Consider the following 27,373-nt stretch of genomic DNA (forward strand, 5'->3'; position numbering starts at 1 on the left):
TGGAGTTAGCCTATGAGACATGAGTAAATTCTCGTCCTCCTCCATCATCTGAATTTCGAAAGCTTCTTAACTCTTCCCACGTTTCACGTAAGTACGTCTGGTTCCAGTATCTCTGCTGGGGCGTCACTTTCTCCTTAATCAGCAAGGTGTCAGCTCTTCTCTGGCGCCAGTATGTTGTATGGAGTCGTGAAACGGTAATCAATTTCAGTACTGTCTGGGACTAGACCCACCAAGTCCACATAGGCATGTAAAGAAACTTAATTTTTTCTTATTAATAAATGTATAGACAAATATTCGACTCTCATACCAAAGATTCATTTGAAAAGTACTGATGCACAAAAGAAGATTCACGCCCTTCGTTTATTAGTTTTAGTAATAGTTACCTTTCGTTGTTCTCCTGTCCTGGTGATAAGACGTGTTGTGTAATTTTGAAGTGGAGTGGTGTTATACAATGGAGGCAATTTATGAAACCGAGCAACTTTCTCGTTTACAATGCCATGGATCCCAGTCCTGTAACTCTGGGAAGATTATTATTATTTTAATTTTGTATGGAGAATTTAGATGGAGGTGACGATCTTCACGACGGCGTTACTCAACAATAGAGGTACGTGAATATGTTCTTCGCTTTCCCTTCATGGCCGCCAATTTCAGTTTCAATATTAAGGACAGAGGCCTATTTGCCCCGACATTCAGAACCTGCAGTCTTTCTTTTCATTTAAGTAGGAAGTCCGGTAATTTTCTTTCTTAGATGAGTAAATTCATTTTAATCACAATTCCTTTTACGCAGGTCATGGGAAATGATAGTACTAGAACGTACGTGCCTCTATCCCGATCGTACGTTCGCATACAACTCAGCGTGTACCGACGAATTATACTTACGACCCATTTCCCTTACAGTATTGATTCTTATTTTGAACCACTCACTCGTAAACGTACGTGTCCTGGTGAGTCGGGGGTATGTTTTAATAACGTTACTTATCATATTCCGAGGCTTAGTTTCCACAGTTGACCTTTGCCTGTGTCACAACAATGCTTCACGCAGAATACTTATTACGCGACATTCATAATAACTCTCATTTCTAAATTACGACACCAGCTGACTAGGCTTCTAACATTTTAACAGGGCGGTTACAGACACGTCAGCGCCGTTAATCAAAGATGTGTCGTCCCCTATGCGTACGGCGTTCAAGACGGTGTGATAAACCTCTGCCGAACCGGGGTGCGACGTTCAAACCACCAGTTCTGCTCAGTACTTCAATTAAGGCACCATTGTCGACAACGAACCCACAGTGCTGCTTTGCTGCAAGGGACACAGGGCATGCGTGTGATATTTCGGGCATCGTAATTTAAGAAATAGAACTATTATTTTACTTAGATGTGAGTTGGCTATCTCTTGATCTGTTGTTACGAGTACCAACTGTCTGGCTAGAATTAACAGAAACATGTAATTACGATCGTGACTGCCATTGTTTCGGCTCTGTTCACAGTGAAATTACGGGTGGAAAATAATCTTAATTGACATTTAATCACTGCAAATCAGTCTTAACCGATTTTTAACCGCAGCAAGTGGGTGTTTCAGTCAAACTACATTTATTAATTCACCACCTTGTCCTTTGGTTTCAGACTGTTTACACATATCGTGGGATCGGGATAGAAATGAGGAGTGTGGGCCCAGATTAACATTTATAAAAGGTTGTAAAACCTAAGAAACCTATTTGCAAGAGATTTGTGATGTGTACAGGTAATTAAACCGTAGCAAAACCCAGTGAATAATTCAGAAAAGCAAAGGCTACGAGGGAAGTCTTACAGTCTCATCAACAGATAAACCTCACAATGAGAGCTTCACTCCGTCACTGTGCTGTAAATGTGTGTACTTGAACAGTCCCTTTGGAAACCCCACAGACAAGGCTGAAAGGACAAAGAAGTCTCACGCTCGACACCTGAAATCTTTATACTGACATGTTCTATATAACGCCACACATACAAACCTCTTAAATGTTTCTTGACTTCTTACAACATCCAGTAAACCACACGAGGTAGGGCACTAGGAGCAGAAGAAGCATGGTAAATACACACATAAAAAATGTTGCTCAGTGAAGTCATAACCTCCCAAAAGCTGTTTCTACAAGTGCCAAACTGTTTCTTTCTGTATCATGAACTATAAGCCCAAGTGATCTACTTTGACATGGTTAACCAGGAGATGAAGATTCCTTTAGGAATGATCCGTGGATGTGACTTTACTCTCATCTTCTTACGTTTTGTTTAATGGTAGTCAGGCCAACTGCATAAGCCAAGATAATGTTCCAGTTATCAGAATGCACTGATGAAGAGTGGTACCTAAAACTCCCTTTTAAGCGATCGGTTCATAGTTGTAAATTTTATAAAACATAATGGTAGATATCTACATTTATTTCTCTCTGTAGCAGAGATCAAAAATAAGATTTATTTAATCAATCATAAAGTTTTTAATGCCACTCAGTTTATACCTTTCTTTTGGTTGTCGTTTAACACGAATACATTCCTTTGTCGTGCTGCTTTATAGGGTAAGGTTACAGTTTTCGAAAACGCAAGAACATAGTCATATACAAGTTACATTGTTGCATCACAAAAAAGGAATTACTGATAGCATCACAGAACTTGCGTGAGATGAAATTAGCGGCCATCCAAGCGCAGTGACTGTATCTTTTATTGGAGAATGAAAACATTATAATGGATGTCTAGGAGTAACGCACTTTCTATAACAAAGTTACTAAAGACGGAAAACCATTTCCTACTGGATATAAATGGGGGGAAAAACGTTAAATAGATTATACCGCTTTTCGTCGCTTCGTTCCATCGTGGTAACATTGCTAATCGTGGCATCTGTCAAACAATATACATTCCATCATGGTAAGTTTACCAGTCCTGGCATTTGTGAAAGGCCATATGTCTTACAATGGTAGCTTTACCAATCCTGCCATTTGTCAAACACTATGTAGAGGAACCAGGCTCTACAGACGTTCGAACCTGGCTGCCCAGTGTAAAGGAGTCCAGCGTCTTAGGTATTATAGACCTCCCTTATTATGTCGACGACAAGGAAGTTTATGTAGTCTTCGTTATGCATTGTGAAACGTATTCTTTTTGCTACATTCAAGGTTTAGGTGAGGCTACATGGGAAATATCTCTGATTCATGGTATGGGCAAGTTGTTGGAGCATTGTTTCTAGGAGCATCTGATAAATATGGCTCTTTAGGACAAACGTGACTTTGCAAGTGACAGGAAACGAGTCAATGGTACACATCGTCAGTGAAATGTGACTGAAGACGAAATGAAATTCCCCCTTATACTGATTTCCGAGAGTGGAATAGTATTTATTGTAAAATTAAATATGTGCTGACAAATTCTTCAAAGATATCAAAGAATAGAAGATGTATTATTACTCGGACTGCTTATGCAGATGGCAGGAGCAAAGGCTAAACGTAGGCCTTGGTCTCCTTGTGAGAAGAGGTATGAGACTAACGTACTGTGTGAACACGTGATTAGTATGAGGTATTCGTACAATTACATATTCATAAAATTGTACTATCACATTTTGTGTATAAAGAAGCACCGTCCATCCTTGGTGCGAACGTTGCCACTGCACAAAATTTGAAGTAAAAATCATCAGCAATGGCTGCCGAAGACTTCTGACATAAGAAGCCAACCTCGTTATGCGAAGGGGCATATCAGAGACGGCGGAGTAGCGGAATGAAGTTCGGTGCACTCTCCTGCCCTTGGGTTGAGAAACTGCCCCTAAAAGCTGGAGGAATCGCCAATGGTCGACGGCACACGATGCAGAAGGCAATGCAAATCACTGCATTAAAGACACATAATGTATATCCACAGAAATGTGTCCTGTAATTGAAAACTTGTCAAGATGGACTCTCCATTGGGAAAAGTTTGCGAACTACACCCTTATTCGGATCTACAGGAGAGGACTGTCAAGGGGGAGGTAATAATGAGAAAAGGACTGAATAACCAACAAAACGATAATGTTCTACGCCTCGGGGCGTGGAATTTCAGAAGTTAGAACGCGGTTGGGAAGCGAAATAATCTGAAAACAGAAAATCGGAGGCTCACTCTAAATATAGCGGGAGTCAGTGAAGTGAAATGGAAAGGAGACGAGGATTTCTGGTCAGACAAGTAACGGTTAATATCAGCAGTAGCAGCAAATTGTATGAAGGAAGTGGGGTATGTTATCAATAAGAAATTAGGGCAGAGAACAAGCTACCGTCAACACTTAGGTGATAGGGTTTTTCTCATCAGATCGACCGAAACCTAACATCGATAGCATAGTCCAGGTATACATGCCGATGTCGCTAACAAAGGATGAACACACAGGGAAAGTAGATGAGGAAATTGAACGGGTATTTCAGTACAAAAAGGAGAGAAAGATGTAATAGCCATGGGGGTTGGAATGCAGTTGCAGGGGAGAGAGTAGAAGAGAGGGCTATAAAAGAATATGTGCTCTGTAGTAGGAATGGCAGAGAGGTAAATTGAGTTACGCATTGAACATCAGTTAGATACAGTGAATTCTCTGTTCGAGAATCACACGTGGAGAGCATACACTTACAAAAGACTACGAGATGCGGAAATACCAGTTAGATTACATCGCGGTCAGGCAGAGATTCCGAAATTAGGTATAGGATTATAAGGCTTACCCAGGAGGTGATACAGACTCATATCACAATTTAGTAATAATGAAGAGTTGGCTTAAGTTTAAGAGACTAGTCAGGAAGATCCAATTCACAAAGGAGTGGGATACGAAAATACCAAGGAGTGAAGGGTTATGATTGAATTTCTCTGAGGCTATAGATACTGCGATAATGAACAGCTTAGTAGGTAAATCAGTTGAAGATATATGAACACTTCTAAAAAGGACAATCGCAGAACCTGGAAGGAAATACACAGGTACAAGGATGACAATTGCGATGAAACCATGGATAACAGGCAAAACACGTTAGTTGATGGACGAAAGAAGGAATAGAAAAATGTTCATGGGAATTCAGGAATAAAAAAATACAAGTCACTTAGGAATGATACAAACTGCAGGGGAGCTAAGGCGAAATAGACGCATGAAAAATGTGAATAAATCGAAACAGAAGTGATTATCGAAAAATCGACTCAGCATATAGAAAAGTCAAAATAACCTTGGGTAAAATTAAATACAAGGGCGATAACATTAAGATTTCAATGCGATTCCTATTGTTAAACACAGAGGGGGGGGGGGGGGGGAGCAGATAGAAGGAAAGAGTGCACTGGAAGCCTCCATGATGAGGAGGATTTGTTTGATGACATGATAGATGAAGAACGGGAGTCGATATAGAGGAGAAAGAGGACCCAGTGTTACAATGAGAATTTGAAAGAGCTGTGGAAGACTTAAGAATGTATAAGGCGGAGAGGATGGACGGCATTCCATTGGAGTTTCTAAAATCACTGGGCGAAGTGGCACTAAAACTGCTATTCACCGTGGTGTGTAAAATGTATGGGACTGGTGATGTAGCATCTGAATTTAGGAAAAACGTCATCCACACAGCTGATAATGGAAGCAAGACTGAAGAAAAATCAAGACACGTTCATAGGATTTGTCGACCTGAGAAAAGCGTTATAATGTGAAATGGTAGAAGTAATTCGAAATTCCAAGAAAAGCACATTTAAGTTACATGGAAAGGTGGGTAACTAACAATATGTAAAACAATTTAGAGGGAACAATAGGAGTGGTAGATGAAGAACAAAGAGCTCAGATTGAGAAGGGTGCAAGACAGAGGTGTAGTCTTTCGTCCCTACTGTTCAATCTATACGTCGAAGAAGCAATGAGGGAACTAATAGAAAAGTTCGTGAGTGGAACTGAAATTCACGGTGGGAGGATACCAATGGTAAGATTCGCCGATTATATTGCTATCCTCAGTGAATGTTAAGAAGATTAACAGGAGCTGTCGAATGGAATGAGCAGAATAATGAGGCTCCACCTCGGCGGCAAGTTGTTTATCTTTTTCTCTGTTTTACCCGTAGTATATCTGAAAAATTTCGTGCGTGTTTCTCTATTTAAGACGTTCAATGTCTCGCTTTTGTAAGAGTGATTTCAGTCAGTCTGTAGCACAGTAGTTATTCACTGATCAGCCAACTGCACAGCTCATTTACTCACCAGTGTCCACTGGCGACACATCTGAGAGCAGCAAGTTTCATGATCAGCATTCTGTCTGCTTTTATAGTCTGCTTCTTCAGTTTGTTTTTCTAGGTTGATTAAGGTGTTGCACGCTGTGTATGGATGCCGGAGGAGCTGGCTGCATTTTGCGAACAGCTGAATGCTGTTTAGGCTACGATCAATCACATTCAGGCTGCTGACTTGGCGTGTAGCCATGGCTACATGGGACATCTAAGGTGTTGCTTGTTTTGCCCATGAGCCTCTGCTTCCAAGGCACATTCTAGTGTACCCGACGCCATGCATCCACTCTGACCGCAGGCTGAGTGGCGGGTGGCAACGCTTTCGACTCAGCCATTCACCCTATGATTACACAGGTGACCGCTCTTTTAGCAGGCACACGGGGAGAGGGGCTTACTAGTTATCGGGAGATTCAACGTTAGGCGCGTTGTGGAGGTCCTTAGGCAGATAGCGCTCGGGGCTGGAAGGAAAGCCAATGTGCAATCGGCATGTCTGTCGGGGAGAAAGGGGGGGGGGGGGGGAAGAGAGTGGCTCTTGCGAATGCGACATGTAGAGCTGCTATCGAGCGTGCAGTGTGCAGCGTCTGTAAGATGTGGCTGACGTCGATACCAGCGACTCCTATCACGTTGGCTGGAATGCCATCCTCAGTTCATAAACGAAGCTGTTGGAGGTGGTGAAGAATGCTAGCCTCGTGCGCGGGGTGAATACGGAGCTCTAATTTGCAGCACTGTTCCCAGATCTGATCAGGGTGCTTGGTTCGGAGCCGAGCAGAGGTTAACCAAAGGCCCTGCGACGAACTTGGCTGCAGATATGTAGACTGCGTTATCGTGTGGGGACTTGTAGGACACTCCTTAATAGGTCAAGGGAGCACTACACAAAGGAAGCAGATACTCGTGGAGTGCACATGAGGATCTTTCAGGCTAGACGGTAGTTTGTGCTCCGATAAAAACTCGCCAGTCGACAGGCAACAAGAGAAGTCAGATGGCGTTCAGAATAAAGACACTCGACTGGCAAAATTGTATCAGTAAACAGTATTCGTAATACACTTCCAGAATTTATTGCCTTCCAGGAAAATTCTCACGCTCAAATTATCCTTGGCACCGAGAGCGAGCTGAAACCAGAAGTGGACCGTAAATTGGAACAACAAATTAGAGAAAATAGGAGAGGGAGTGTACATTGCAGTTCCCAAAGAATATTGTCTCTATTGACGTCGAAGTTGAGTGTGACAGTGAAGTCATGTGGTCACGTATAAGATGAGTAAGTGAAACCAAGTTAACTGTTCGATGCTTTTACCGGCCATCCGATTCCGCTGTGACAGTTCTAGACTCATTCACAGAAGGTCTACGATCAGTAGCGAATAAAGACCCAGATCATGCAACACTAGTTGGAGGGGATTTTAACCTACCGAATATAGACTGGAATGTCTTTGCGAGAGGTGCAGACAGAAGTCATGCAAAATACTTTTGAATACAGTTTTCCGAAAACTGTCGTGAACAGCTATCTCGGAAGCCCAGACGCAATGGAAATATCTTCCATCTTTTAGCTACACCCAGCCCCAGAGGCCCAGCGGTTCTAGGCGCTTCAGTCTGGAACCGCGCGACTGCTGCGGTTGCAGGTTCGAATCCTGCCTCGGGCATGGATGTTTGTGATGTCCTTAGGTCAGTTAGGTTTAAGTAGTTCTAAGTTCTAGGGGACTGATGACCTCAGATGCTAAGTCCCATAGTGCTCACAGCCATTTGAACCTTTTTTTTAGCTACAAATAGGAAGGACCTCATCAAAAGTGTCAGTATAGAATTGGGGATTAGCGATCATGATGTCATTATAGCACTATGGTTACGGAAGTTAAAAAATCAGTCAAGAGGGCTACGAGAGAGTTTTAACTAGATAGAGGAGATAAGCAGTTGTTAGTGTCTCACTTGGACGGTAAACTGATATCACTTACTTCCAGTAAGATGGAAGTAGAGGATTCTGGGAAAAGCTTAAGCAGATTGTAAATTGTGGTTGGAGAATTATAAAGAAATTCGTAAAATGCTGAGAAAGTAGAGTCTGCTACTCTCTCGGTTCAAAAGGGAAGGTACAGATGACGACAAACAAATATTAGTACAGATTCGTGCTTTTGTGAAAAGGTATGTGCGCGACGAGTCCAACAGCTACCACCATCACACCTTGGCAAAAGATCTGGCAGGAACAGGAGAAAATTCTGGTCCTACGTAAAGTCGTAAAGCGGGTCTAAGGCTTTCATCCAGTCCCTTGTTGACATGTCTAGTGAGGTAATTGAAGATAGCAAAGCGAATGCTGAAGATTTAAATTTCAGTAATTAAAACTTCCGGGCTAAGAGGCCGTGGTCCAATAGTAGAAATACTTCTCCCTGACGTTTCGTTGCCAGCTGCGGGCAACATCATCTGAGGTAGACTCACCTCAGATGATGTTGCCCGCAGCTGGCAACTAAACGTCAGGGAGAAGTATTTCTACTATTGGACCACGGCCTCTTAGCCCGGAAATTTTAATTACTGAAGACGCCGGCCGTGAAAGCCTACACGCTATGATTTAAATTTCACTTTCAACAAATTTCACACTGGGGAATCGTACAAACATACCGTCATTTGACCTACATACGGAATCCCATATGGGTAACATAGTAATACGCATCCGTGGCGTAGAGAAACAACTGAAAGATTTGAATACAAATAAATCACGACGTCTGGATGGAACCCCAATCTGTTTTACAAAGGATTCTCTACTGCATTAGCCCCTTATCTCGCCTGCATTTGTAGTAAATCTCTCGCCCAGCACAACGTCCCAAGTGACAGGAAAAAAGCGCAGATCAGATCAGAACATAAGAAGGGTAGAAGGACTGATCCGAAAAATTACAGACCAATATCCCTAACTTCGGGTTCCTGCAGATTCCTTGAACATATCTTCAGTTTGAAAATAACAAAGGTTCTTGAGACTGAGAAGCTTATGTAGACGAACCAGCATGGTTTTAGAAAGCACCGCTCATTCGGACCTCAGCTTGCCCTTTTCTGGTACGATTACCTGCGGACTATGGATGAAGGTCGACAGGCAGATGGCTGATTTCTAGATTTCCGGAAGGCCCATTGCAGGCTGTCAACGAAGGTACGAATATATGGAGTAAGTCCACAGATACATGAGTGGCTCGAAGAATTCTTAAGTAATTGAACCCAGTATGTCGTGATCGTTCATCAGCCGGCCGCAGTGGCCGTGCGGTTCTAGGCGCTACAGTCTGGAACCGAGCGACCGCTATGGTCGCAGGTTCGAATCCTGCCTCGGGCATGGATGTGTGTGATGTCCTTAGGATAGTTAGGTTTAAGTAGTTCTAAGTTCTAGGGGACTGATGATCTCAAAAGTTAAGTCACATAGTGCTCAGAGCCATTTGAACCATTTGATCGTTCACCAGAGACAAGGGTATCGGCAGGAGTGCCCCAGGGAAGTGTAGCAATACCGCTGTTGTTCTCTATATACGTAAATGATTTGGCACATAGGGTAAACAGCAACCTGTGGTTGTTTGCCGACTATACTGTGGCGTGCGGTAAGGTCTCGAAGTTGAATGACTATAGGGAGATACATGACGACTTAGACAAAATTTCTAGTTCGGGTGATTAACGGCAGCTGGCTCTAAATGTGGAAAAAATGTAAGTTAATGCGGATGGGTAGTATGAACAAACACGTAATGTTCTGTAACTGTATTATTGGTGTGCCGCTTGACGCAGTCAAGTCTTTTAAATAACTGAGTGTAGCGTTTCAAAGCGATATGGAATGGAACAAGCATGTGAGAACTGTAATATGGGAGGGTGAATGGTCGGCTGCTGTTTGTTGGGTGAATTTTAGGAAAATGTGGTTCATCTGTAAAGGAGACCGCATACAGGACGCCAGTGGGACCTGTTCCAGAGTACTGCTCGTGTTTTTGGGATCTATACCAGGTCGGATTGAACGAAGACATCGAAGCAATTCAGAAGTAGGTTCCTGGATTTGTTACAGGTGGGTTCGAACAACACGTAAGTGTTACGGAGATGTTTCGGGAACAGAAATGGGAATCTCTGGAGGGAAGGTGGAGTCCTTTTCGAGAAAAACTATTGAGGAAATTTAGAGAAACTGCAATAGAAGGTGACTGCCGAACGATTCTACTACCACCACCATACAATGCGCGTAAGGACCCTGAAGATAAGATACGACAAATTAAGACTCAGGACGCATATAGACAATTGTTTTTCCCTATCTCTATTTGCGCCTAGAATAGGAAAGGAAATGAGTAGTAGTGGCGCCGGGTACCCTCCGCCACACACGATATGATGGTTTGTGGATTCTCTGTGTAGGTGTAGGCGTAGATGTACAGAAGGTGGATTGAGAGTCAATCGAAGAAAGACGAAAGTAATGACTACCTCAAATGACAATGGCGAGAAACATAACATTAGAATTGATTATCACGGAGTAGATAAAGTTAAGGATATCTGCTACCTAGGAGAAAAAAACCCATGATGCACGGAGCAACGAGGACATAAAAAGCAGACTAGCCTTCCAAAATGGGCATCCTGGTCAAGAAAGTCTCACAGTATCAAACGTAGGCCTTAATGTGAGGAAGAAGTTTTTGACAATGTTCGTTTGAAGCACAGCATTGAATGGCAGGGAAACATGGAGTGTGGAATAACCACAGTGGAAGAGACTCGAAGCATTTGAGATGGATGCCATGGAAGAATGTTGAAAATTAGGCGGACTGGTAGGACAATGAAAAAGGAGGTTCCCAGCAAAATCGACAAGGAAAGGAATATATGGAAAACACGACAAAGAAAGACAGAATGATAGGACATCAATTAAGACATTACGGATTAACTCCCATGGTGTTAGAGGTTGCTGTAGAGCGTAAAAACAGTAGAGGAAGACTGAGATTAGAGTAGATCCAGCAATAATTGAGGACGTAGTTTGCAAGTGCTATTCTGAGATGAAGATCTTGGTAAAGGAGAGTAATGGGTGGGTGGCTGCGTGCAGATGAAGCTTCGTTTAAATAAAAAAATTCTTTTCGGTCTAAGCAAAACATTCCGTTAGTCCTCTCCTACTTTGATTAGGGCAGAAGACGATACAAAGCAAGTTTCCAAGTGTCAATCCTAAAGTCGCAAAATGTGGATCTTATCTGGATATTAGAATTTGACTGATGCATGTGTATTCGTAAACTTTAAAATGCCCTCTGAGTACGCGGATCAGTGTATTCTATATTAAAAGTAAACCACAGACAGTCGAAAATACTGTGCAGCAGTAGAAATGAGTTTAACGACGAACTTATCAAGGTTGTGGTCCAAGCTGTAGAAGAAGTGAAATAGTATTCCCCCTCTGGAAGGAAAATGACGTGTTATGGACAAAGCAAGAAGGACACAAGAAGCTGACAAGAACTGTAAGAAGTGAGCACTCCTCCACAGTAGAAGTCTACTGGCATCGAACACAGGCCTCTTTTAGAGAACAACATGTACGTATGAAGTGCAGAATCTTACGGACATGGATTACAGACTGTGGGAAAGATGGAAAATAAGAGAACTGCAAGGTTTTGTTACGAAAAGATGCTAAATGTTAAGTAGACTGATAAGAATGTGGAGGTTCTGTACAAAATCCGCATTTAAAGGAAAATATGAAGAAAACTGACTAGAAAACGAGTACCACGATAGGGCAAGCGTTATCACGTCAAAGGAACTTCCCAGGGTAGCAGGAAGACCTGTGGAAATTAAAAATTGCTACGAAAGACAGAAATTTGAGTGTATACGACAAATGAGGGTGTTGGGAGTAGGTGCGGTTCAGACATGAGATTGGCAGAGGATCGTACATGATGGCAGGCGCCATAAAACCAGTTAGCAACCTAATGGCTTAAAAAAGATACTCAGCCTCTACCAATCCAGAGTGTACAGGATAACCACAGAAATAACCCATGAGACTATCATACACCCACCTATACTAAAATTGCGTACTGAAATCTCGGAGCATTTCAATGTAAGCACTTTAACTCCACAAACAGAAGGTAACTCTCGTCTTTATGTTTACTTGACAATATTATTAGAGCGCATTTAAACAGTAAACATTTAAAATATTCGCTATAAGTCTTCGTTAAGGGCAAAGGAGGAACTAAATATGCTTTAGGATCTTAAAGTCTCGTGTGGGCATCCGGATATCACAAAACATAACCCACTGCAAGGAAAATCTGCTTAATACGGTACAAAAAATTCCACTACAGAAGAAAAAGTGGAATGATTTTACATTATTCGTCTTAAATACCTCGAAATGTTGGTAAAACCATACGTTTAAGGCCGGTGGCATGCATTAAACGTCATCCGAAATTGTACTGAATGCTTTCTCAGAAAATTATTTTGAACAATTTTTTCATGAGCCTACTCGAAGCGTAAATCGTTGCGAAAGCGTACTTAACCTCTTAGCAACAAATAATCCTGGACACACAGTGGGTATCGAGACAAATACAGGCATTAGCGACCAAAAGCAGTTGCTGCTAGGCTGAATACCGTAACACCTACAACCACCAAAAAGAAACGCATAGCATATATATTTAAAAAAAACCGATAAAATTGCTCTTAACGCCTTTTTAAGAGACAGTCTTCTCTCCTTCCGATCTGATCATGTAAGTGTAGAAAAGTTGTGGAACGATCATAGAGAGATAATATCGACAACAATTGAGAGATATATACCACATAATAAGTGAAGGTACTGATCCCCTATGGTACACAAAATTGGTCAGATCGCTGTCGCAGAAGCAACGAAAAAAGCGTGCCAAATTTAAAAGAACGCAAAATCCCCAAGACTGGCAAAGTTTTGCAGAAGTTCAAAATATAGCGCGTGCTTCAATGCGACATGCTTTTAATAATTTCCACAGCAAAACTCTGTCTTGAAATCTGGCAGAAAACCCAAAGAGATTCTGGTCATACGTAAAGCACACCAGTGGCAATACGCATTCAACACCTTCACTGCGCGATAACGACGGTGAAGTCACTCATGACAGTGCCACTAAAGCAGAGAGATTAAATACGGTTATCCGAAACTATCTCACCAAAGGAGACGAAGTAAATATTCCTGCCAAGATGAGAAACATAGAAGTAGATATCCTCAGTGTAACAAAGCAGCTTAAATCACTTAATAAAGCCAAGGTCTCAGGTCCAGATTGTATACCAACCAGGTTCCTCTCAGAGTATGTTGATACAATAGCTCCATATTTAGCAATTAGGAGAAATCCGTTGTATTACAGGTCCATATCACTCACGTCGATTTGCAGTAGTGTTTTGGAACATGTACTGTATTCTAACATTATGAAGTACCACGAAGGAAACGATTTATTGACACTTAGTCTCATTCAGAAAATATCTTAGCTCTTTATACCCATGAAGTAATGAGTGCTGTTGACAGGGGATGTCAAATTGATTTCATATTTTTAGATTTCCAGAAGGCTTCTCACACCGTTCTTCACAAGCGTCTTCTAACCAAACTGCGTGCCTATGGAGTATCGCCTCAGCTGTGCGACTGGATTCGTGAATACCTGTCAGAGAGGTCACAGTTCGTAGTAATCGATGGACAATCATCGTGTAAAACAGAAGTAATGTCGGGCGTTCATCAAGGAAGAGTTATAGGCCCTCTACTGTTCCTGATCAATATTAACGACACAGGAGACAATCTGAGTAGCTGTCTTAGAATGTTTGCAGATAATGCTGTCATTAACTGTCTTTTAAAGTCATCAGATGATCAAAACGAATTGCAATATGATTTAGATAAGATAAGATATCTGTATGGTTCGAAAAGTGGAAATTGACCCCTAATAAAGAAAAGTTTGAAGTTATTCACATGAGTACTAAAAGAAATCCGTTAAATTTCGATTACGCGATAAGTCAAAAAAAATCTGAAGGCTGTAAATTCAGCTAAATACTTAGGGATATCCATCACAAATAATCTAAACTGGAACGATCACATAGATAATATTTTGGGTAGAGGAAATCAAAGTCTGTGGTTCATTGGCAGAACAGCTAGAAGGTGCAACAGGTCTACTAAAGAGACTGCTTACACCACGCTTGTCCGCCCTATGCTGGAGTATTGTTGTGCGGTGTGGGATCCGCATCTGGTGGGACTGACGGATTGCATCGAGAAACTACAAAGAGGGGCAGCTCGTTTTGTATTATCGCGAAATACGGGAGATAGTGCCACAGATATGATCCGTGATTTGGAGTGGCAATCATTGAAACAAAGGCGTTTTTCGTTTTGACGGGATCTTTTCGTGAAATTTCAATCACCAGTTTTCTCCTTCTTTTGGCACCCACCTACATAGGGAGAAATGAACATCACGATAAAATATGAGAATTCAGGGCTCGCACAGAAAAATTCAAGTGCTCGTTTTCCCGCACGCCGTTCGAGAGTGGAACAGTAGAGAGACAGCTTGAAGGTGGTTTACTGAACCCTCTGCCAGGCACTTAATTGTGAATAGCAGAGTAACCACGTAAATGTAGATGTTACGGCTAATAGGGATGGAAAATGATACCAACTACGAAACCTGACAGAAACACAGAGTCATCTTAAAAAATGTCACACAGCGCTAAAAATCACTAAACGACAGTTTTCTAATAGCTATGTATTCATCAGAAAAAATTACTATGGATGGTCCCTTTGTTGGCGTTGGTGGTCTGCACAAGTTTCAGACATTGTGGGTATTAAATTACTAATGCAACTGCTGTTCTACGTATGTTGAACGTTATGCTTAATAGAATCGCTGAAGATAGAATTACCTAGGTTTGTCGGAGATACAGTTTAAAGTTCTGTCTGACGAAGAGACTGTCTATTTTAAATGCCGTAGACTTCGAAAAATTATGAAGTGCAAAAGCAGGATCGCATAGCTACGATTTTCCGATTTTAGTTCTAGTTTCGTTCTGCATAGTTACCATTTCGGAATATATTCAGATGTCTAACATATGATCCCACAAAGGATCCGTAGAAATTTTCCAGTTCTCACTCAAAGCTGATGCGAAATAACATCTTAGAATATATATCCCAGAATGGTGCCACAAGAAGACACGTCTCCAAACTCTATTTTAAATCTTACAGGTGTGAGTGACACAGAAGTCTTATTCTAGGTCGGATGGCTTCAAATGGTATTGGTTTTCTAACAATGACGAGGACGTGTTCATTCCTCCTTCGTTGCGAACGACATAACAAACAAATATACAGACTTTAATTAAAAGCAAACTATAAAGAGTACAAATTTTTTACGACTAATTACCGTAATTTGGCTACCTCAGTAACAATAACCTTAACTTTCCTTTTTTAATGATAGAAAATGGAAAGAAAAAGAGATATTTTAAGATATTTTCTGAGGTCTGCTTAGCCCCATGTTCATAAAAATCTGGCCTCGCAGTGAACGTTTGTATCTCACGGTTCTGGCAACTACTTCTCGCTAAATGTAAGGATGAAATATTAAAGCAAGACAGTAAAACGCCTTGAAAACCATGGTCAGTACACAGCAAACGGTTGGGCATTTCCCAGTGACAGCTACAGACACCGCTTTGTATGGCAGGATCTGCAGCACACTTGTCTCGCATCGGCAGAGTAGCTCCAAGATGTGCAGCAGTCCTCCTTGTTCCTTCCTCAGCGCTTCGAGCTGTTCTCAATTTACGTGCACTTTCAACTTACTGTCTAATTTTGCAGAAACCACACGATTCGATGTAAAACTACCATTAATTACTTTGATGTTGGCACAGTTTTCCATTGTTGTTCCTTCCCAGGACAGATCTAGTCTTAACAGGGTCAAACTGGTAATTGGCTTGAAGTGGTCTCACACTGAGCTGGTTTTTTTCATATTATGTAGTGAGAACTTAAAGAGTTACAGTAAGGGACCGATTGCCTTGGTAGTCTGGTCCCTTCAACCCCCACAACCAACCAACATAGCGTAAACTCATTTACCTTCTTAAATTTCTTTCCTTCGGCAATGATAGCATTTGAGATGTAGTAATATATGTAATTGTCAAAATTAAGTAATAAGGTGACTACGAAATAAAGGACTAATAAAAAGAACAGATGAGGAAAGACGTTCATGGAAAATTATAATGATAAAAGGTACCTGTTCAATTTCACTTTCATTTTTGTCCACAATATTGGGTTCCTACAAACGCGAATTAAGCGACGTTCTGCAGGATCATCTTTCGGTCAGCCTACATCAATCGACCTAAGCACTTTGGATTATATCTGTTGGCACTATCGAGCAAGCTGTGTCTTTGAAGTGCTACTGTGGCCCTTAGCCAGTGACATTCGTATTTAGCTGGCCACAAGGCCAAGTACATTCGAATGCATTCTCGGCGTCTTGTTTCCTACTTTCAGCGTGCGGTGTTCCATTTCTTTCTTAGCTGTCGTGGTGCAGTTCGGAGTCCTACGATGGTTGGAGATTTGGCTTGCCGTGGTCATTAATAGGCGATGTGATGGTCATTTCAGGCATATGATAAACACCTCAACACCGTTATTTTGATATCATTCTGCGTACAGAACTTACAGTGAATTATAAAGTTTAGTAGTATCCTTCCTCTTGGTGACACTAAGGCTCGTAGATAACTCTTTTTTGGTACACTTGAAGTGGATTTCTAGGATCGAGACAAATCCACTCAGTTCGTTACGTCAAAAATTCTATTTGACCACCCTCTTTTGTAGTATAAATACTGTTGGTGGAAGATCTATCTCAAAAATATATGATTTCGTGGATTTTTCTAGAATTTATTTCATGGTACTTGTAGTAACGACTCATGCGGTCTTCGTGAGCTTTCTTCACAGTTTTGAGAACAATATCTAATGTGTCTGTAAAATTTCTGTTGCTTATTACGCTAAATGTAATTGATTCCTTTTTTGTATTCAACGCCCTGATGACGTTGCAAGTGACAGTTGTGAGCAGAATAATGTTATGTACAGCTGCGAATTCATTAAGTCGGAGCTAAGCGAATTCAAACTTGGGCAGATCGTTGGTGCTCCTATGGTAGGTACTTCAGTAAACAAGGTAGCCGAAGTTTTTGGTGTTTCAAGAGACAGCATACCTAAGATTTATACTGCATAAAGGTGGAGCGGAGAAAAGTCACCCACTAATTCGCAACGTGGACGATAGCGTGTGTTGAGTGATCATGACATACGGTCATGGAAGAGGATTGTGACGAAAAATAAGAGGACGACAGCTGCAAACATCACTGAAGTAATGGACGTCGCACTCGTGAACCCAGCCAGCACCAACAGAACTCCATAAGCAGGGAACTTCTGGGCGTGTTGGAATTCAAAAGACACACACCAATAATACAAATCCCCAACCTAGAAAAGGTGCTACTGAAGCCATAAAACTTGGACTGTGGAACTACTGAAGAGGGTCATTTGGTCGGATTTTTTTTCAACTTCGCATTCACGTCTGGCGTACGATGTCCCAAGTCTACCGTGCAGACTGCTTGCTGCCATGTGTGAAATATGGCGGGGGTTCGGTAATAAATTGGGGAGCCATATCGTAGTATTCCATGGGCAGCATGGTTACTATGCAGAGGACTATTCGACAATTTTGGCTGATCAAGTCAATCCAGAAGTACATTATTTGTATCCTAATAGTGACGTTGTGCTCTAAGACGACAGGGCCACTGTTAACATAGATCGCATCATGTAGGATTGATTTCGAGAGCACGAAGATGACTTGTCGCACTCGCCTACCTACCATGGTCAGCAAGTCTAAACGTTATTGAGCCTTTGAGGTCAACTCTGAAAATACGTGCGCATCATCATTCTCCACCTCCATCGGCGCTAACTGAACTTGCCACTATTAGGCAGGAGTATTGGTATGATACCCTTACAGGAATAGCATTTATCCATTCCACGCCGTCTGAAAGTTGTGTTTGACGGCAACGGTTCTCCTACACTGTATGAAACATGGCGAAGTGCTGTGTTTTTGTTGTATCCTTACTTTTGTCTACACCCTGTACATGCTAGTAGGCCGCCATATTGTCACCATCTGCTGTTACAGTCATTGTCGTACCAGTAGCCAATAAGTGCGTGAATACGCAAATAATTCAGTCGTAAACAGTTATTTCAGCTCATTAATAACAAATGCTGCGTACTTTGACATGAGTGTCCTTCATAAGAAAAAAAAGTTTAGGACATTGGATAAGATTTTGTAATACGGATGACGATGGGACTATGCACAGAGCTTTCGTATAATAAAGTAGAAATTTATTTCGTGGAACATTTGACAGTGAGATGTTCGTTGTTTTCAACAATATTAGCAGATTTTAATTTTAAAAAAAGTCAACATCTCAATGACTTGGTGAAACATTTCAGTAATCGATTTTTTTGGACTAAATTCAGTGATTTCAGAAAAGAACATCCTAACGCTACCGCTTTTGGCTGCAAGTTGTCAGCAAACACGTTACGTAACTTTTGGACAGGATTTGATAAGTGATTACATTTTAGTGTATGTTCGAGTACACAGCTACTACTGCCAATTTATTAAGCAAGTGTGTATGTTCTCTGATTATTTCTTCAATAATCTGCGTTGAGGTTATGTTTCAAATTCTATACATGGGTACAAACATTTTACAGAGAATTGCTTAATAGATCAGTGATATACGACACTCATGGTAGTAACATGAACTGCATCCAGGAATAGTCATTTAGCACATAGATGGAGCAGCAGAGAGAACTACAGGCTAACATAGACTAGAATATTCAAACACACTATAGAGGCTTTGGTATATAATACACTCCTGGAAATGGAAAAAAGAACACATTGACACTGGTGTGTCAGACCCACCATACTTGCTCCGGACACTGGGCATGCGGGAGGCCGGGTGGACGTACCGCCGAATTGCTCAACACGTGGGGCGTGAGGTCTCCTCAGTACATCGATGTTGTCGCCAGTGGTCGGCGGAAGGTGCACGTGCCCGTCGACCTGGGACCGGACCGCAGCGACGCACGGATGCACGCCAAGACCGTAGGATCCTACGCAGTGCCGTAGGGGACCGCACCGCCACTTCCCAGCAAATTAGGGACACTGTTGCTCCTGGGGTATCGGCGAGGACCATTCGCAACCGTCTCCATGAAGCTGGGCTACGGTCCCGCACACCGTTAGGCCGTCTTCCGCTCACGCCCCAACATCGTGCAGCCCGCCTCCAGTGGTGTCGCGACAGGCGTGAATGGAGGGACGAATGGAGACGTGTCGTCTTCAGCGATGAGAGTCGCTTCTGCCTTGGTGCCAATGATGGTCGTATGCGTGTTTGGCGCCGTGCAGGTGAGCGCCACAATCAGGACTGCATACGACCGAGGCACACAGGGCCAACACCCGGCATCATGGTGTGGGGAGCGATCTCCTACACTGGCCGTACACCACTGGTGATCGTCGAGGGGATACTGAATAGTGCACGGTACATCCAAACCGTCATCGAACCCATCGTTCTACCATTCCTAGACCGGCAAGGGAACTTGCTGTTCCAACAGGACAATGCACGTCCGCATGTATGCCGTGCCACCCAACGTGCTCTAGAAGGTGTACGTCAACTACCCTGGCCAGCAAGATCTCCGGATCTGTCCCCCATTAAGCATGTTTGGGACTGGATAAAGCGTCGTCTCACGCGGTCTGCACGTCCAGCACGAACGCTGGTCCAACTGAGGCACCAGGTGGAAATGGCATGGCAAGCCGTTCCACAGGACTACATCCAGCATCTCTACGATCGTCTCCATGGGAGAATAGCAGCATGCATTGCTGCGAAAGGTGGATATACACTGTACTAGTGCCGACATTGTGCATGCTCTGTTGCCTGTGTCTATGTGCCTGTGGTTCTGTCAGTGTGATCATGTGATGTATCTGACCCCAGGAATGTGTCAATAAAGTTTCCCCTTCCAGGGACAATGAATTCACGGTGTTCTTATTTCAGTTTCCAGGAGTGTAGCTATGTGTGGATGAAAAGATTAGCACTGCGAAGGAGACGGTGGAAAATAGCTTTAGTTCCAGTAGAAAGGCAATATTTATTGCTTCAGAATAGCTTTACATTTATTTATGGTGATACTTTAAGATAACTCAGGTTTCTGCATAGTCTGCGTTCTATGCTAGTAATCTCTTCGTATCATGCACAACAGGATGCTCTTCTCGTTTTGTGACACAGTGAAAAGTCAGTTACTGAACCAGTGAATAATAGCTCTCAAACTGAAAGATTAATATCACTTGAACTGAAACAACCGAAGCAGCATTTATAAGTAACCTATTAAATTTTTGGTCGACGATGTTTCCGCCGCTGTCTCACTGTTTCCCACAGAAAGAGCACGGGCAATGAAGTCAAACGCAAGTTATGTGCCACTCCTCGATCAGGCATCCTTCGCAGGAAGTCTCACATAACTTAAATAATGATTCGGGGACAATATGTTGTTCGATAACATATTTCAATAGCTAATAATTATCAAAAGAAAGAATCTTCAATTGTGATGTTCATTAGTCGATATCTCTCGTGATTACAGTGATGTTGAATCAACAATCGGTGTTTCAAATGGCAACTGAACTATTTTTTGTTGGCATGTCATTGACCTTAAATAGGTAAGCAGACTAAATAATGTTCGTTTAATTCTTTAGTAACAAAATTCCAAGTGCGATGAAGATAACCGAAATGTTGATGGCATGCTCATATTTCACCTCTATTACCACGTTAAAGTTTGCCATGTTTATGTCATAAGATATACAAAACCTTAAATTGAGACAGTACTCTAGTTTCTTACCTGATGGAAATAGGTTGTAGGGCCTCGAGAAGATGCTAACTCACAAGGGAATAACTTCAGTGACAGACTCAAATTTATATCGCTTAAGTAATTCCGTATAAATTATACTTTTTTTACAGGACTACTGTGGTCAACTCCATAAAATCAGTTTTTGTATCGAAGGCCAGTAAAATGATTGGAGAGTTTCTGTTGACTGAAAGATTTCTTATTGAAATGTTTCATAATTAATCTTAGCTGCAGAAGATTTATTTCTTTCTTTAGCTGTATACATCTCTTCTTTAGTTACTTATTATAGAGGGTATTTATCTTACGAAAGAAAGTTTTAAGGTGATTGTTTTGATTTATATTGTTCCAGTAAGTTCTTACTGTTACTTAAAATCTGATTTTACATTTTATATAACTTGGGATTAGTTTCCCATTACTTAGATGTTTAATATCAGAACATAAAACCTTATAGTGCAGGAATAACAAATTTTTTGTCTACTCATATGGGTGATGGTATTTGAGTATCTTTTCTTGTGAGTATTAAATACTGGGAGATAAAGTTATATCCATAATTATGATACCATTTTTAAGTTAGCAAAGTGAAAGAAACTTTTAAGAACACGCATTTAAGAGTTCTACTGATGTGAAATATTCATAAGCAAACGAAAAAGAAGTTCGTGGAAGAACATGTTGTTGTTGTGGTCTTCCGGCAGAAGCCTGGTTTGATGCAGGACTTCATGCTACTCTATCCTGTGCGATTCTCTTCATCTCCGAATAACTCCTTCAGCCTACGTCCTTCTTCCAGTGCTAAAGTAGTATCCCTTGACGTCTCAGAATGTGTCTTACCAACAGATCCCTTCTTCTAGTAAAATTATACCACAAATTTCTTTTCTATCCCATTCTGTTTAGTACCTCCTCATTACTTACGTGATCTACCCACCCAAATATTCACCATTCTTCTGTAACACAACATTTCGGAAGCTTCTATTCTCTTATTGTATGAACCCTTTATCATCCATGTTTCACATTCATGCATGACTATATTTCATTTAAATACTTTCAGAAAAACCTTCTTGACATTGAAATCTGTATTCAATCTTATCAAGCTTGGTTTTCTTCAGAAACGCTTGTCTTGCCATTGCCAGTCTACATTTTATATCCTCTCTACTTCGTCCATCATCTATTGCTTGACTGCCAGCTCATCTGCTACTTTACCTCGTTTCTTTATCTAATTCCCCAGTGTCACCAGATGTAAATCGAGTACCTTCTATTACACCTCGTATGGTTTTGCTGAAGTTCATCTTAAATCCTCTTTACATGACACTGTCCATTCCGTTCAATTGCTCTTCCAAGTCCTTTGCTGTCTCTGGCAGAATTGCAACGTTATCTGCAAACCCTAAAGTTTTTGTTTCTTCTTCTTGAACTTTTGCTCCTACTAAAAAAATTTCTTTCTTTCGTTTATTTTTTGTTCATTGTACAAATAACATACGTGACGGGGTACAAGTCTGTCTCAATGCCTCCAAATCCATTGCTTCACCTTCATACCCCTCGACAGTTATAACTGCCGTCTGGAAACTCTATTAATTAAAAATAACCTCTTCCTTCCTGTGTTTTAGCCCTGCTACCTTCAAAATTTCAAAGACATTATCGCAGTCAACATTGTCAAAAGTTTTATCAAATTCTTTCTATTGTGTGTGTCATCAGTCTCCTGACTGTATTGATGCGGCCCACTACGAATTCCTCTTCTGTGCCAACCTCTCCATCTCAGAGTGGGACTTGGAACCTACATCCCCAATTATGTGTTGGATATATTCCAGTCTCTGCCTTCCTGTATAGTTATTGCCCTCTACAACTCCCTCTAGTATCATTGAGGCCGTTCTTAACAGATGTCCTATTATCCTGACCTTTCTCCTTTTCCACATATTCCTTTCCTCTCATATTCCGTGCAGAAGATCTTCATCCCTTATCTTATCAGTCCACCTAATTTCCAACATTCGTCTGTAGCACCACATCTCAGATTATTCGATTCCCTTCTGTTCCGATTTTCTCTCAGTCCATATTTCACCAACATACAATTCTGCGCTCGAAACGTACATTCTCAGACACTTCTTCCTCAAAATAAGACCTATGTTTGATACTAGTAGAGTTCTCTAGCGTGGAAATGCCCTATTTGCAAGTGCTAGTCTGCTTTTGATGTCGCCATTGCTCCAGGTTATTTTGCTGTCTAGGTAGCAGAATTCCTTAACTTCAGCTACTTCGTGACCATCAGTCCTGATACGAAGTTGCTCGCCGTTCTCATTTTTGCTACTCCTTGTTACTTTCGTCTTTTTTCGATTTACTCTCTTTCCATATTCTGTGTTCATTAAACTGTTGATTTCATTGAGCACATCATGTAATTCTTATTCACTTCACTCAGGATAGCAATGTCATTAGCGACTCGCATCATTGAGATCCTTTACCTTTAATTTTATCTCTCTACAAATTCTATAAATGTAGGTTTTCCTTTCGTTAACTATCTTGTAAGATAAGTCGTAGCGTCGGCATTGCCTCGCCTGTTTCTCCAGAATCCAACCAAATCTTTCCCGAAGTCGGCTTCTGCCAGTTTTTCCGTTCCTCGATAAGGAATTTGTGTGTTTTGCAGCCAAGACATATTAAACTGATAGTTTGGTAATATTCCCAACTTTCAGCACCTTTGTTCAAGTCTAAGGATATTTCTTCCGTCTCATACATCTTCCACACGAGATACAGGAGTTTAGTCGTGGCTGGCTCTCCCACAGCTACGGTACTTCTTCTGGAATATCGTCTACTCGTGAGCCTTTTTCGACTTCGGTCTTTCAGAGCTCTGTCAAATTTTTCTCAAATGTCTCTCCTCTTCCATTTCTATAATACTGCCTTTATCTCCATTGTATAGACCCTCTATATATTCGTTCCAACTTCCTGCTTTCCCTTCTTTGCGTAGAACTGGTTTTCCATCTCATTTCTTGATGTTTATGCATCCGCTTCTTTTCTACAAAGCCCTCCTTTCCTTTCTTATAGGCGGTATATATATTTACCGTAGTGAAATATGCTTAGGAATCCTTGAATTTGTATTCTAACCATTTCTGCATAACCATTTTCCACTTTCTGTCAATCACACTTTTTTAACGTTTGTATTCCGTTTCTCCTGCTTTCTTTGCTACATTTTTTATATTTTCTCCTTTCATCTATTTACTTCAACATCACTTGTGTTATCCATGGGCTTCTGTTGTGCCTTGTCTTTTCTCTTATTTGATACTCTACTGTCTTTCCTATTTCGTCTGTCAACGCTGCCAGTCCGTCTTCTGCTGTATCCCTTTCCCCTGTTCTGAAACTCTCAACAACCTCACTTTCTTTCGAACTATCTTGGTTCTATCCCCTTAATTTCCTAACTTTTTGCCATTTCTTTAGTTTTAATCTACAGTTTGCATTGAATAAATTGTAGGCAGAGTCCACGTCTGCCCCTAGAAATGTCTTACAACTTAAAATCTGGTTCCGAAATCTCTGTCTTACCATTGTATAATAAATCTTAAACCTACTGGTGTCTCCATGTCTCTTCCATGTATACAACCTGTTTTCATGATTCTTAAACTAAGTGTTAGCTTGCAAAAATCTACCAGGTTAATTTCTGTTTCATTCTTTCCCCAGACCATATTCAACTACAATTTTCCCTTCCCTCTCTTTCCCTACTGTCTAATTATAGTCACCCATCACAATTATATTTTCACCTCCAATAACTACCTGGATAATTTCTTTTATCTGATTTCTTCAAATTCTTCATCATATAAACTTTTAATGGAGTGATGGAAGTTGACTTAGTGCGTGTCTTGGTTACTATAATGCATTCACTGTGCTGTTCATAGTATCTTACCCTCATTCTTGTTTTCTTATTCATTATCGAAGCTACTCTTGCATTACCCTAATTTGATTTCGCATTTATATCTCTGTATCCACGTGGTCAGAAGTCCGTTTCCTCCTGCTACCCAACTTCAATAACTCCCAGATCTGTCTTTAACCTATCCATTTACCTTTTAACTTTGCCACGCTCCGATCAGTAGAATACCAGTTTTGTTTCTCCCGGTTACGACGCCCTACTTATTAGTCCCCGTCGGAAGATCCGAAGTGGGGCTATTTTACTTTCACCTAACCACACTCCAGGGCTGCATGCCCTCGGGGAAAATGATAACCTTATTTTCCCCTTCATTTCAACTGCTCTCAGATCAGCAAGACGGTTTTGGTTGATGTTACGAGGCCATATAACTCAATCACTCAGACTGTTATCCCTAAAACTATTGAAAAGGCTGCTACTCCTCTACAAGAATCACACGTTGGCCTGGCCTCTCAACAGATACCTCTACATTGTGGTTGCATCTGTGATACGGGAAACTGAACTACTGAGGCATGCAATCCAATCAAATAATGGTAAGTTAAAGGGTTTAAGGAGGATGGCTGGAACAGCATATGTATTGGAAAATGTACCACTGTAAAAGCCGAAAAAGAGTTACTTGAGTATTTGAGACATGGTGACGCTGGAGAAAAAAATTCAAAATCAGGTGGATACACGAAGAAGCACTATTAACAACAGATCAGAGCGGAGATCGAGGGTAGACACTTGTTAGAAGTAGGGTCAGGTTAGTCGAACATTCACCTACATCACTGAGAATAGATAACATTTCTCTGGAGCAGGTAGTAGAAAAGATCGAAAGTAGGTTCAACATTGGCTAGAATAAGCCTAACAAATTGTATGTTGGGTATAGTAGCCACCAAGAGATAAAAAGGTTGCGAAAAGGTAATAAAAGTTGAAGTTATAGCATCAAGCAGTCACAAGACTAGTAAGAAAATGAAGAAAGTCCATTAATTTCTTCATAAATTTGTTGTCTAGGGGAGCAGACAGTTTACTATCGTTTCCATTATTCACTCAGTAGCGTTATGTCGCTGTTTTTAAATAGATTACGGAGCTTCATCTTAAGACGATCATAGCCTACAGGTATCAAATACATCCTGCAGCTGTACAAGAGCAACCTTTAGTCTAGTGAATGTAAGACAGTCAGGTCCTGCTAAACTACCAAGTTGTTGTAACGATATTCTTGAGAGTGTTTTTAAAGTTGTCTATATTGTTAAGATGAATCCACTTTAAATGAAGTAAACAACAAAGTCATTTGAGTGAAAACTACGACAAATAGAGTTGTGTGCTCCTGTTTACGGCTAATGTTACCATGATCACACGTAATGTAAGCCACTAAACTGGAAGGCGTGAGTAGATGTAACGGAGAGAGGGAAGCTGTGGGTGGACGGATCTTGAGTCATGCCCGAACAGTTCAATCGGTAACGGACTAGCCGGCAAAACCAATGCTCTCAAGTTCAAGATACGTACTGACATACATTTTTTGATCTGCAAGCAGTTTCAACATGAGTAAATGCTTTTAATTTCGACAACAGTACGCGGTTTTGCGAGATGACGCGAAGCGGTGCCCAACGGGTTGCTGCCCTACCGGAGGAGCGCAGTCCGGGGCGCAGCTGTCGGCGCCGGCCGCAGGCAGCTCGCAGCGACCGCACTGTGTCCGGGCGTGGCTGCGCGCCGCTGTGGGCCGTGTCCGCCGGGCCGGCGCCACCTGCTACCGCCGGGGCTGCCCTGCTCTGCCCCGCTGGCCTGCTGGGCGGCGCTCCACTATATTGGCGTCCCTTCCGCCCCGGCCGCCCCAACCCGGGCCGGCACGACCGCCGCTGTTGGGGGATGTAATTTGAGGGCGCGGACGTGTTCAGAATGCCACCGGCGACCACTTGCCAGCCTGGTTAACCGGCAAGCTGCGGACTGCGTGCTGTCCACGATCGAAGGAGTGGCCACTGTTGTAGCGGCTGTGATGTCACGTAGGGATTTTTTCTCGTGTACGATACCAAGTTTTTGCGAAATGGGTCCGCGTAGAAGGAAAGGACGTAACACTTCAACATCCCGGCGGGAGAGAGTAACCATAATTGGATTCTTAAATGAATGAGCTATTGAACTCTTAATGAAACTATTCGAACATTCACTGTAAGGGAATCGATGGAAAATACTGAAGCATCATGGATGACCAAGACACACTGGGAACATGTATTCACATACAACAGGTTAGGGTGCAACATTCAACAGATTACCGAAGAAATGGAATTCATAAATCGTTATCAGAGTGCAGGCATTGTGTCGTGAAAGCAGCTGAGCCGTCCCATCTTGAAGTTACATTTTGTCAAAATGGTTATAGTGATAGACAGATTGAACGTGCGTTGCGCTATCGACCAACTGTACATCGGGTGATTGATGATAATTCTGAGTCAACACCTAAGTCTACTGCCTTTTTGCCTTACGTAGGAAACACGTCCAACGAGATCGGTCGTATTTTACGGAAATACAATGTGAAATGTGTTTTCCGACCTCCATCTAAAATTAGAGCGCTTTTG

Source organism: Schistocerca serialis, chromosome 5, assembly GCF_023864345.2.
Source record: "Schistocerca serialis cubense isolate TAMUIC-IGC-003099 chromosome 5, iqSchSeri2.2, whole genome shotgun sequence".
In the NCBI taxonomy this organism is placed as follows: Eukaryota; Metazoa; Arthropoda; class Insecta; order Orthoptera; family Acrididae; genus Schistocerca; species Schistocerca serialis.